Source organism: Vombatus ursinus, unplaced genomic scaffold (assembly GCF_900497805.2).
Source record: "Vombatus ursinus unplaced genomic scaffold, bare-nosed wombat genome assembly UNPS02014833.1, whole genome shotgun sequence".
NCBI classification, from domain to species: Eukaryota; Metazoa; Chordata; class Mammalia; order Diprotodontia; family Vombatidae; genus Vombatus; species Vombatus ursinus.
Window position 1 is genome coordinate 8890859 of NW_020954611.1, and position 12482 is coordinate 8903340.

Consider the following 12482-nt stretch of genomic DNA (forward strand, 5'->3'; position numbering starts at 1 on the left):
TTGTGTTTGAAAGTCATATTTTCTATTCAGCTCTCATCTTTTCATCAGGAATTCTTGAAAGTCCTCTATTTCATTGAATGTCTTATTTTTTCTCCTAAAGAATTATGCTCAGTTTTGCTGAGTAGGTGATTCTTGTTGTAAGCCTCGCTCTTTTGCCCTCCAGAATATCGTATTCCGAGTTTTCTGATCCTTGAATGTAGAAGCTGCTAAATCTTCTGTTATTATGATTGTGGCTCCACAATATTTGAATTATTTCTTTCTGGCTGCTTGCAGTATTTTCTCCTTGACGTGAGAGCTCTGGAATTTGACTATAATATTAATGGAAGTTTTCATTTTGGAATCTCTTTCAGGAGGTGATTGGTGGACTCTTTCAGTTTTTGTTTTGCCCTGTCGTTCTAGGATATCAGGGCTGTTTCCTTGATAATTTCTTGAAAGATGATGTCTAGGCTCATTTTTTGATCATGGCTTTCAGGTAGTCCAATAATTCTTAAGTTATCTCTCTTGGATCTTTTTTTCCAAGGAAAAATTTCACAGTTTCTTCTATGTTTACATTTTTTTGACTTTGTTTCTTGATGTCTCATAGAGTCATCAGCTTCTACTTGTCTAATTCTAATTTTTAAGGAATTATTTTCTTCAGTGAGCTTTGTGCTTCCTTTTCCCATATGGACAATTCTAATTTTTAAGGAGTTCTTTTCTTCAGTGAATTTTTTAAAATGTTGTTTTCCAATTTGGTCAATTCTGCTTTTTAAGGCACTTCTCTTCATTGGATTTTTGTGCCTCTTTTATCATTTATCCTGTTGTGTTTTCTAAGTGTTATTTTTTTATGCCTCCTTTTACCAAGCTGTTGACTCTTTTTTCATGATTTTTTTGCATTACTCTTATTTCTTTTCCCCTACTTCTGTTTGATTTCTTAAATCCTTTTTGAGCTCTTCCAGGGCCTGAGACCAATTTGCATTTTTCTTTGGGGTTTTACATGTAGTTCCTTTCATTTAAATGTCTTCTTCTGAGTTTGTGTTTTGCTCTTCCCTGTTACCATAGTAACTTTCTATGGTCAAGTTCTTTTGTTGTTTGCTCATTTTTCCAGCCTGTTTCTTGACTTTTAACTTTATGTTAAAGTTGGACTTTGCTCCTGGGGTGGAGGGGTCACTGCCCCAACTTTCAGGGTTTTTTTGGGCTGCTCTTTTCAGAACTAGTTCTGGGGGTCTTTAAGTTTTCAGTTCTTCCAAGGTGGTGTGATCTAAAGAGAAGTGTGGTTACTTTTCTCCTGGCCTGTGCTGTGGTCTGTGAATGACCACAAGCATTCTTTTCTATGCTCGGTCTGTGACCCAGAACCACTTATGGACAATTCAGCAATCCCGCTCCCAGTGCCAGCAAAGGAGTCCTCTATATTCTTTTTCTCACCAGTTGTCCAACCTCTTTATCCTCTGTGAGTTAACAGCTCTGGCTGCCTCCAATTCAGTCTCCTCTGAAGGCCTGCGAGTGAAACATACCTTTCCTGATGACCTTCTGAGTTGTCTTGGGGAGGAAAATTCTTTCACCCCATCTTTTTGTTGGTTCTGCTGTTTCAGAATTCATTCTGAGGTATTATTTTAACTTTGTTTGAGGGGGAATTTGGGACAACTCAGGCGAGTCCCCACGCTTACACAGCCATCTTGGCTCTACCCCTGATAAGTATATTTTGTAAGCAAATTCTTTTTTGCTGCTTTTAAGTTTATTATTTTGAGCCTTTTGAATTGAATAAAGCATAATCCTAGAAGACATCTATTATATAATCTTAGACAAGTTACTTTACTCAGTTGTACCAGTTTTTAGAAACCTAAATACTCGAGGTTGGGGATCTGAATTTTGAAAATATAAGTCAAATGACTTGGCGTATTGCCAGGAGACTACTTTCTTGTACAGCAAAAACTGTTGTCCCTAGATTCAAACTGTATTGAATATTCTTGACACTTATTTACCAGGTTAATTGGACCTGTTCTTTTCTTCCTTCACTTCAAATTTAAAAGCCTGGCATCTACATTTATGGCAATTAGTACTTTCCAATCTAAGTGTATAGTCTTTTGTAAACTTTAAAGTTATCATTGTTGTTATTCCAGAGATAGATAGGGTATTTTTACTACCTTAATACTTAAACTATTTGAGGTTCTCTAATAAAAACTTCCCTCCAAAATTTGCTCATAATAATTAGTTACATTACCCAAATAATTAGTCCCTATTTTTACTAGGATATATCCCTTAAGAAAAGACCTTAGTCCAATTTTATGCTTCCAAGTATATTTTATATTTACTAGGTTTATCCCTTGATTAATTTTTTAATTCCTTTTCATTAGATTTTTTTCCCTTTGCTTTCAAATGTGGCTGACATTCTATACCCATAATAAATAAAGAAAAAGGGGGAAAGACTCATGTACAAAAATATTTATAGCAGCTTTGGTGTTGCAAAGAACTGGAAACTTAAGGGCATGCTTAGTTTCCATCAACTGGAGAATAGCTGAACAAATTACAGTGTATAAATGTAATGGAATATTATTGTTCCATAAGAAATGAAGGAGATGGTTTCAGGGAAAATCTAGGAAGACTTATATGAATTGATACAGAATAAAGAGAGCAGAGCCAAGAAAATTATTTATACAATGACAAACAGCTTTATAAAAAAAAAACCACACAACTCTGAAAGACTTAAGAAATTTGATCAGTGACATGACTAGTCATAATTCCAAAGGATCAGTAATGAAGCATTCTATTCACTTCCTGACAGAGAAGTGATGGTCTTATGATGCAGAATGAGTCATACCCTTTTGGATGTGACCAATGTATGGATTTGTTTTGGTTGCTTGTGCATGTTTATTAAAAGAGGGTTATTTCCCCCCACATACCTTTTTTCTCCCCCAATTCAGGTAGGGAGTTGGAGAGGAAGAGAGGTTAGCAATAGTGTTGTCAAAAAGAGAGAGAGAAAGAGAGAGAGAGAGAAGGAAAGAAAGACCATTGCAGCATTTTTAAATGCACAGATTGAATAGGAAAAAGTTCAGAAAATAACAGTCAAGCTGGACAGCTTTGAAAGTAACATATTTAATTCATTATATATTTTAAAAGAAATATGAGGCATAATTTCACATGCAGTTCCCATTATCTGCTCTATTTTGTATGTGGAATTGCTTTTTTTAACTTGGTGTTTGTGTGCAAATTAATTTTTTTAAATGCTCAACAGGAATGTTCAAATAAAGCCAATAAATTTTCTCTATCTTGCTAAAACCTTCACTCAAAACACTACTTGACTATACCCAAAATAGATCAAGTAAAGAAAAAGGATCCTATGTAAAAAAAATATTTATAGCAACTTTTTTTGTTGAAACAAAGAAAGGGTTAGCCATCAATTAGGTAGTGCATAAATTATAGTATATGCATGTAGTAGAATATTTTTGTACCATAGGAAATGACAAAAAGGATAGTTGTAGAGAAACTTGGGAAGACATATGAAGTGATACAGTGAAATGAGCAGAACCAGAAAAATAATTTATGCAGTAGTAGCATTGTAAAGAAAAACAACTTTAAAAGACTTGGGAATTTTGATCAGTGAATGATTAACCACAATTCCAGAGAATAAATGATGAAGCTTACTATCCACCTTCTGTCAGAGAGTTAATGGACTCAAGGGACATTTTTGGACATGACTAATGTGTGAGTTTGTTTTCCTTATTTATTTATTTTTTTGCTACAGGAATTTTGTTTTTCTTTTTTCTTTGGGAAGGGAGGAGTTAACAATTCCAAAAAAAAAAAGATTACAAAAGAAGAAAAGAATATATAAAGCTTTTTTTAAAAAATTCCCAGAAGAGAATAAAAGGAAGTTTAGAAGGAAGTACTGACAAGCAAGTCATACTTTTTTTTTTTTAAAGCTGTGTGTAATAGTTTTGCATATAATACTCTTTTTCTCTTCTACTTTGATATGGAAATGTTTCCCTTTTTTGGTGCTGGTTTAAGAATTTTTTAAAAATTTATATAAATAAGAAAAAAGAAACCTTCACCTCTATCTTCAGCTACTGTCTTTTTTGTATTCCTTAATTGCCAAATATATGGAATAAGTGATCTATGTCTGCTGCTTTTCTTATCCTCTTTAATCCCCATAGTCTTACTATCAATTATTATACCTAAAGGTCCTGCGAACTTAGATTAAGCCCTATAACCTCAAACTCAAGCCTGTCCAAAACAACTCATTCTCCAACTCATTCTTCTCCATTTTCCCCATTTTTGTCAATGTTATCACCATTCTGTGTCATAGGCTTGAAATCTTTTAATAATTTTATTCTTTTCTTATTTTTGTATATTCTTTTTGTCATTGGCAATCACTGAACTAAATCAGGTTTTTCCTTAGCCAGTTAATCATGAAGACTTTTCATTTTACGGACTCTTTTTGAGTTACCTGCTGGTGCTAATTTGCTTCTACTTTAACTTCACTTAGAATGAGTGGATAAGTGACTTGGAGATCAAGTAGATAGGAAAGATGGGAGAATAGATAATTGGTGAGTAAATGGCAAAGGAGGAAGGAACAGAACTGGAATTGAGTAGTGGGGAGTGGAGCAGAAAACAGAAAGAAATATAAGTGATCCTCAAACATTGAGGTGGTAGAGCTTCACTTCCCAGAACTGATGACTGAATCCAAGGCAGTAAACATTGAAATGGAAAATTTTAAACTATAATAAAAACTTTAATGATTTGTTTTAAAGGAGGAAGGTGTTAAAACAAATAATTTACAGTATGTATTGACAGTGAGAAAAGTTTTAATTCCACTCCTTTATTTGATCTGTGTCAGCATCTTTAGGTTATCTAAGAAATAACCCAGTTACGTAGCAAAATCTAGGTCATGTTTTGTTCCATGTGGAAAAAAAAAGAAAAGTTGTTATAAACAAGTATACACACATAAAACGAATAGTTTTATTTAGGTCTTTCAGCTAAAGCTGCAGTTAGTTGGAGGTAAAGCTGATGATAGAAACTATTTTGTCTTTCTGGGGCTAATGAAATGAATGTGTCAGGGAGGGTCCTGGGACTTCCCTGGTATCCAGATCCTTAGCCTTTGTGAAATTCCACTGACATTATGATATACTTGAATTTAAGTTAGAAATGGTCAAAAACTTTTATATATATCCAAACAAGAAAATCTACGAATTCTCACTGGAATACAACTTGTGTAGTAATCTTTAAAAGAGCTGTGTTCTTGGAGTCAGAAGCCCTGGGTTCAAAACCCAGTTCTGCCACTGTTTAAGTGATCAAGTCAAGAAGCATTTATTAAGTGCCTACTGTGATGAAGGCCTGGGTCAGGGTGCTGGCAGTGTCAAAGGAGAGAAAGGGACATCAAGAGAGATTGTAGAGGCAGAATCAATAGGACTTGCCAACAGAGTGAATATGGGGGCTGAGTGAGGAGTTAAGGATTACATTTAGGTTGTAAGCCTGGGTGACTGGGAGTTTGGTAGTGAAGGGAGAGTATGTATATACAGATTAAATACAAAATAAATGGAAGGTGATTTGGAGAGGAAAGCACCATGACCATAAGATTGCTCAATCCAGAGGTATTTATTAAGTGTCTACTGTGTACTAGGTGTTATATATTAAATTGTTGGGGATACAAAGACAAAAATGAAACATTCTCTGCTTATGAGGAGCTTGCTTTCAATCAGAAAAGACAAATATATGCAGAATAAATACAAATTAAGTGCAAGGTAATTTAGGAAAGAGGACATTAGAATCATAGATTTAGGTGAAAGAGATCTCAGAAGACATCTAAGCCAAGCCCTTCATTTTACAGAGGAGCAAGTAGAAGCCCAGAGATGTTAAGTGACTTTGTCATATAAGTTGTTATTCAGTCATTTCAGTCATGTCTGACTCTTTGTGACCCCATATGGGGTTTTCTTGGCAAAGATTCTAGAGTGGTTTGGCATTTCCTTCTTCAACTTATTTTATAGATAAGGAAGCTGAGGCAAACCTGGTAAAGTGATTTCCTGATTCCAAGCCCAGTACTCTATCTATTGCATCACGTAGCTACCTATTGTCACACAAGTAGAAGTGACAAAGGCAGAATTTGAATCCAGGTTCTCTGTTACTAAAACCAGTGTGCTTTCCAATTGTAACTAGCAGGCTCTCACAGTACATTAAGGATCAGAGGAAGGAGAGATGAATAATGTTGATTGATTGGTTCAATCCCCAAGGAAGAGTATTAAAACAACTATTTGTCATACAGATCCCTGTTGTTAAGAGGACTGCTATCTTCCCTGGCCATGTGCCCAAGACTTAACAGAGAAGCTCCCCCAGTACTTCTTAAACTGATTGCTTACCCGCTAGTGATTCATGAAGGTACAACAATATTGCTAGTAGAAACTTAGAAACCACTGCTAAAAATTACAAAGTGTTAGGCAAGAACTGAATACCTTAGGTGGTATTCTCATTACTTTTACCTTTGAAGAAGAGACAGTTGAGAAATTGAATGAATGTTTAAGAAAATGATGTCTGAGAAAGTAGCTTGAATCTCTGGACCATGTTTTCAAATATAGGAATGATAGGTTTCTGTAACTGAGAAGGAGTATACCTAACAAATAAATGCTATTAATATATTTACTTGAAGTCTTACAAGTATAATCAAGAGGATTTCAAAAAGGGGAAAAGAAGGTAGAAAACTGCCCGTTTTATATTTTTATGTATATATAAAAGTTACTGGTATCTATAATAGAGAAAAGTTACATTGTATTGAGAAGAAAGCAATAGAGACATTCAGAAATTCACATGAGACAGAAGAGTCAATAAAATTCATGGCCTTAGATGTTTATACATAGATACAGAAAACATAAGTAAAAAAACAAAATGAACTAGAAATCCTAGCATAAGGAGGCAAATTTGAGCTTCTGGTATCAAGTAAAATAATACCTGTGACTCAAATATGAATATGGAAAGATATGTCTTATTCAAAAGAAACAGAATAGGTAAAGGACTAGGTCATGAGAAGAGTAGCACTGTATATTTTATGAAGAACTTGAGAAACCAGAGAGGGGAAGGTCACTGTAGACAGAGTAATCTATCATGGTATTTATTGTATCATAAATTTAGACCTGGAGTATCATTGATTATATTATAGGCCATGTGCACAGAAAGAAGAAATAGAATGAGGAATTAGCATAGATCACAAGCCTAGCACAAAGTCAAGTCAGCAATGGTTTATTAAGCATTTGGTATGCCAAACACTGAGCTAAACACTGGGAATAAAAATACAAGCAGGAAGATTGTACCTGCCCTCAAGGAGCTTATGATTCTAATGGAGAAATTACTACATAGAAATGGACTTGAAAAAGATCAGGGGAGGTGTCTATGCAAGGACTTGGTGGTGAAGTCCAGAGAATGAAGGATGGCTGACTTGGACCCTTCCTCAAAATGAAGGTTCCAGGGGAACTCACCAGTGAGAGATGGGATGGAGGGAAGAGGCAACTGAAGAGAATGATCCAGAGAATGAATGCATAGGCATGATAAAGTAGTGATAAGGAAGTTGAATTGTCTGGAAACTTACTGGAGCATGTTGTCTGCTAGAAGCAAAACATCTAATAATTTCTTGACTTGTCTTAATATAATTTCATTATTCAAAAGGTAGACAAAACAAAAAAGGGGAAATTCTATTCCAAATCTGGTTATCATCAAAAAGGAAAAACTGGTTCCTGGGGTGAATGATAATGAAGGACTTTGGGAAAAAGTAATCTCTCTATCTTAGACTTGTGATAGAGAATAGAAGGTAGAAATGGTCTATCATAAATTTAAAAAACAACAACATGTATAATCTAATTCAAAAAGTATTAAACGCCTCCTGCTTTGTGAAAATGTTCCACTAAGTCCTAGAGATTCAAGGACAAAATGAAAAACAGATTCCCTCAAGAAGCTGACGTTCTAATAGAAGGGACTTAAGGGCAGGTAATATACTATGGGTGGGAGTTGAGATTGGGGAGGGGGGTTGAATACAAAAGCTTGGCAGAGTCCTGTAAGAATAGAGTGTGGAATGGCAAATGAATGAACTGAAACTAGTAAAGCTCAGAATGGGTTGAAACTGATAAATAAAGCTAAGGAAAATAAAAAGGGGTGTCTTGTGCGCCTGGTTTTCTTTTGGAAGGGTAGCTATATTAGAAAAAAAAAATCAGAGAAGAGATAGAAACTTCTACTTGAATGGAATGATGGTAGACAATAAAGAGAATGCAGAACTGCTCAACTTACTTGAGGAAGATGATCTTTGAATTATAAAAGATAAAAATTAAATTATTAATGGATTCATAGCCAACCATAATAAGAGATGTAGTAGTGAAAGAATGTAGCTGCCCTTGAATGAGGTCTAATCACCTATTTCATATGAGCTAGATCCCAGAATACTGAAGAACTGGAAGATTGACTGCTGAACCATTGTCACTGCTCTTTGAAAAATGATGGTATAACAGAGATGTGCCCCAGTACTGGATAAGAACAGATATTCAGATTTCCAGAAAAGGGAAGGAAATAGAGTCTGCAACCCTATAAAATAAGTGAGTTTGAGTTCATTTCTGGACAAGATTCCAGAACATGTTTCCAAAGGGATGGTTAGTGAATACCTAAAAAGGAAATTAGAGGAAATTCTCTGTCTCTGTGGTCTTCTCGCCATGGAAGTTCTGCAGCCTCCTCCCCGACTGATAAATTCCTTCCAGAACCTCCACTTCGGAGGAGTTGCCCAAACCAGTCGTGCTCATTCATAACTTTATTCCACTCCAGGCTCTGCTTCTCACTCTTGAGACTTGCCTATATGAGTATTTTCTCTCCCCTCTCTCCCCCACTCCCCACTTTCCTTTTCAGGTCCATTTATGTAGTGTTCTTCCCACTGGAATGTAAGTTCCTTGAATGTAGGGGCTGTCTTTTTGTTAATATTTGTATTTGTGGCGCTTTATGGTGTATTTTTCTAGTACTCTCAATGAATAGGTCATGCCAGAATAACCTTATTTTCTTTTTGACAGGTTTACTAAATTGGTAGCTCAGGAAAAGGTCTTGCCAGAATCATCTTAATTTTCTGACAGATTTACTTGATTGGTATATCAGGAAAAACTGTAGTATATGTAGCAAAGCATAGTAGCTCATGCTGATCTTTTGGAAAAGATGAGATGGTAACAGGTAAGTGATTTGTAACTAGTTGAATGACTGTACTGAAAGTTAATGATTCTTCACATCTTTGCAGTGTGAAACACTGTTGTTCATTCTCTTCTTGCTATGTACCAGACAGTAGCTAGGCACTGGAAATACAGATGCAAAAGTGATCTAGTCTCTGCTCTCAAAGAGCTTATATTCTTTTTGGGGGACTTACCACATTCATGGATAAGTAAATACAAGGCAGATAGATACAAATTAAATCTGAAGTAATGAAGTGGGGACAGAGGGGAGAAGAGTGGTTCACTAGCAACTGAAGAAATCCTAAAAAGCTTCTTGAAGGAAGTAGCTCTTGAACTTAGCCTTCTAAAAGGCTAAGGGCTTCTAGAAAATATAGATGAGAAAAGAGAACATTCCAGTAAATATGAAATTAAGGTAGAGAGATAGAGGGTGCTGAGTTAATAGATGACCATCAAGGTGTCCGAGCAAAGATGATTGAATTTTCAGTGAAAGGAAGACTTTTTTCTTTTTAAATTCCTCTATTAATCTCTTCCCCCCACCCGTTTTCATTTCATTTCTAATGACTTTTACTCCAAAAATCTAAATTTATGAATTTTAACATTTTTGGTATTCATTGTAGTCCAACCATTAGAAACAAGATTGTCTAGTATTCAATATTTGTTTAGTTGAGTACTCATGTGCAAAACACTGTAAGGCATAATTAAAACCTTAAAGATCTTACAATTATCTATTTAACTTTGATAAATAAAATGACCAGGTCATCAGTCATTTTTCTCACATAGATAAGTTGCAGAATTAATCTGAAGAAGAAAAACACCAAAGTTAAAAACCTGAGTTTTATTGAATACAAATTGAGATTATGTCTTAATACACCTGAAAAAATCTATCCAAAGGTCATACCTTCAATTTGTTTACAAAGGTGGGAGAGGAAGAATTTGGTAGATCCTATGGGGACAAAAGATCGTAGCAATAAGCAGGAGGGGTATTAATCAGATACTTCCCTTTCTGGGCATATGTAAGAAAAAATGGTTTAGTTAGAGGTAGCTAGATTGTGCAGTGGATAAAGAGCTGAGCCTGGAGTCAGAAAGACCTTAAGTTCAAGTCCAACTTGTGATTCTGGGCAAGTCACAACTTTTCTGTGCCTCAGTTTGTTCATCTGTAAAATGGGAATAATAATAGCATCTACCTCACAGAGTTGTCATGAGAATCAGATGAGATAATATTTATAAAGTGTTTAGCCCAGTGCTTGGCACATAGGAAGTGCTACATATAAGCTAGTTATAGCAATAATAATAACTATTATTTTATTTTTAATGAGGGAGAAGATTTGGAGGGGAAAGGGACTAGGAATAGTGTTGCCAGAAAAAGAAAAAAATTTTACTGGCAAATTTGGAGGACAAAAAAAAACAACAGAAGGGAAGTTCAGAAGAATGTAGAGACAAGTCAGACTGCTTGAAAAGCTCAAATAATAATAAAATGTTAATCAGTTACTGGTTTTTTCTAAGCTCATTTCAGCCAATTTATTTACTTCCTTATCAAGATATTATTTTTTTGCTCCATTTATTTCAGGTCTGCTGGTCTATTTTCTCATTGAAGTAGAACTTGGTAATATGTAATCAACTAGAAATATGTTTTTAAGATATTGTGACATAATATAAGGAATGCTCAAAACAATCATGTCAAGATTAAAAGATGCCTATTAAATTAAGTATTTACAAATAACCATGCTTTCCATTTTTTTCATGAACACTTTTTCAGTTGTGTAATTTTTTTTTCATCAATGCACCAGACAGGGGAGTATAAGACCTGGATTCCAGTCCCAATTATGTCACTGTATGACTTTGGGCAAGTCCCTTAACTTGCTCAGACCTTACTTTCCTTATCTAAAAAGGAATGGAATTGGATATAATGATTTCCTTAGGTCCCTTCCAGCATAGAAATTCTTAATTTCTGTGTGAAGTGTGTTCATCATAAACATAAACCTTTTCTGTAGTTAAATCTTTTGACAACTAAGTAGAAATTGGCTTAAATTTATATACCTTTTGCATTTTCCTTTCATGCTCTAATAATCTTAACCAATTAAGGAGTTGGTTACAAAGTTATTAATAGAAGAGGAGAAACCAACAAGGACAAACCTTAAAAACATGATAACTAACACAGTAATTGAGAATTTACCATATCTCAAGCATTATTGTAAATGAGCCATTTTCTCTAAGGATTCACTTGATACCTCACTGTATTTTGTAGACAGCTTGTGTAAGTAGCTCAGACTTAAAGTACTTCCAGATCTGGGTATTCTATAAATAATAAAACAAAGTGAAAAGACTAAAAAAAAATAGAAGAAAATGTGAAGTATCTCATAGCCAAAACAATTGTCCTGAAAAACAGATCAAGTAGAGATATTAAGAGCCTAAACAAAATATTTCAAGAATTGATCAAAATTGCCCGAATCTCTTAGAACCATAAGGCAAAGTAAAAATAGAAATAATCCATGGGTCACCTCCTGAAAGAAACCCCAAAATGAAAACTGCCAAGAATATATAGCCATATAGCCATAATCCAGAGGTTCCAGGTCAAAGAAAAAAATGCTGCAAGCAGCCAGAAAGAATTCAAATAATGAGGAACCACAGTTAGGATCACAGAGGATGTAGCTTCTACCACCATAAAGGAGTAGAGCTCTTGGAATACAATATTCCAAAAGGCAGAGGAGATAGGCTTATAACCAAGAATAACCTAGCAAAACTGAATATAATCCTATAGGGAAAAAACAAACCTTTAATAAAATAGGAGGCTTGTGAACATTCCTGGTGAAAACATAGTTGCATAGAATCTTTGACACAAAAACACAGGAGTTGGGAGAAACATAAAAAGACGCTCTTTTTGCAGTGGCAAAGAATTGAAAACTCTGGAGAAATGCCCAGCAGTTGAGAAATCTGAACACTTTATGGTATATAAATGTAATGCAATACTATTGTGTTGAACAAATAATTAGAAAGAGTTGTGTGAACTGATGCAGAGTGAAGTGTAGAACCAGGAAAACAGTTTATATACAATGACAACAGTATTGTAAAGGCAAAGAAAGAACTTTGAAAGTCTTAGAAACTCTGATCAGCATATGACTAACTATGATTCCAGAGGACTAATGGTGGAACATGTTATACCCACTTCTGAAGAAGTGAAAGACTCAAGAGTGCAGAATGAGACATTGTTAGTGGGGTTTTTTGTTTGATTTGATTTGGGGGTTTTTGGAGATGGCCAGTGTGGACATTTGTTTTGTAACAGGTTTTGATTTTCTTTCCAGTTTGAGAGTGAGAAGACAAATTTTTACTGATTAA

At 34.9% G+C, this 12482-nt stretch overlaps 1 protein-coding gene across 1 annotated transcript in view; it reads left to right on the forward strand.

The window, feature by feature from the left end:
* Positions 1-12482, forward strand: part of MARCH5 (membrane associated ring-CH-type finger 5) — a 54613-nt gene that overhangs the window by 5571 nt on the left and 36560 nt on the right. The window lies entirely within an intron of this gene.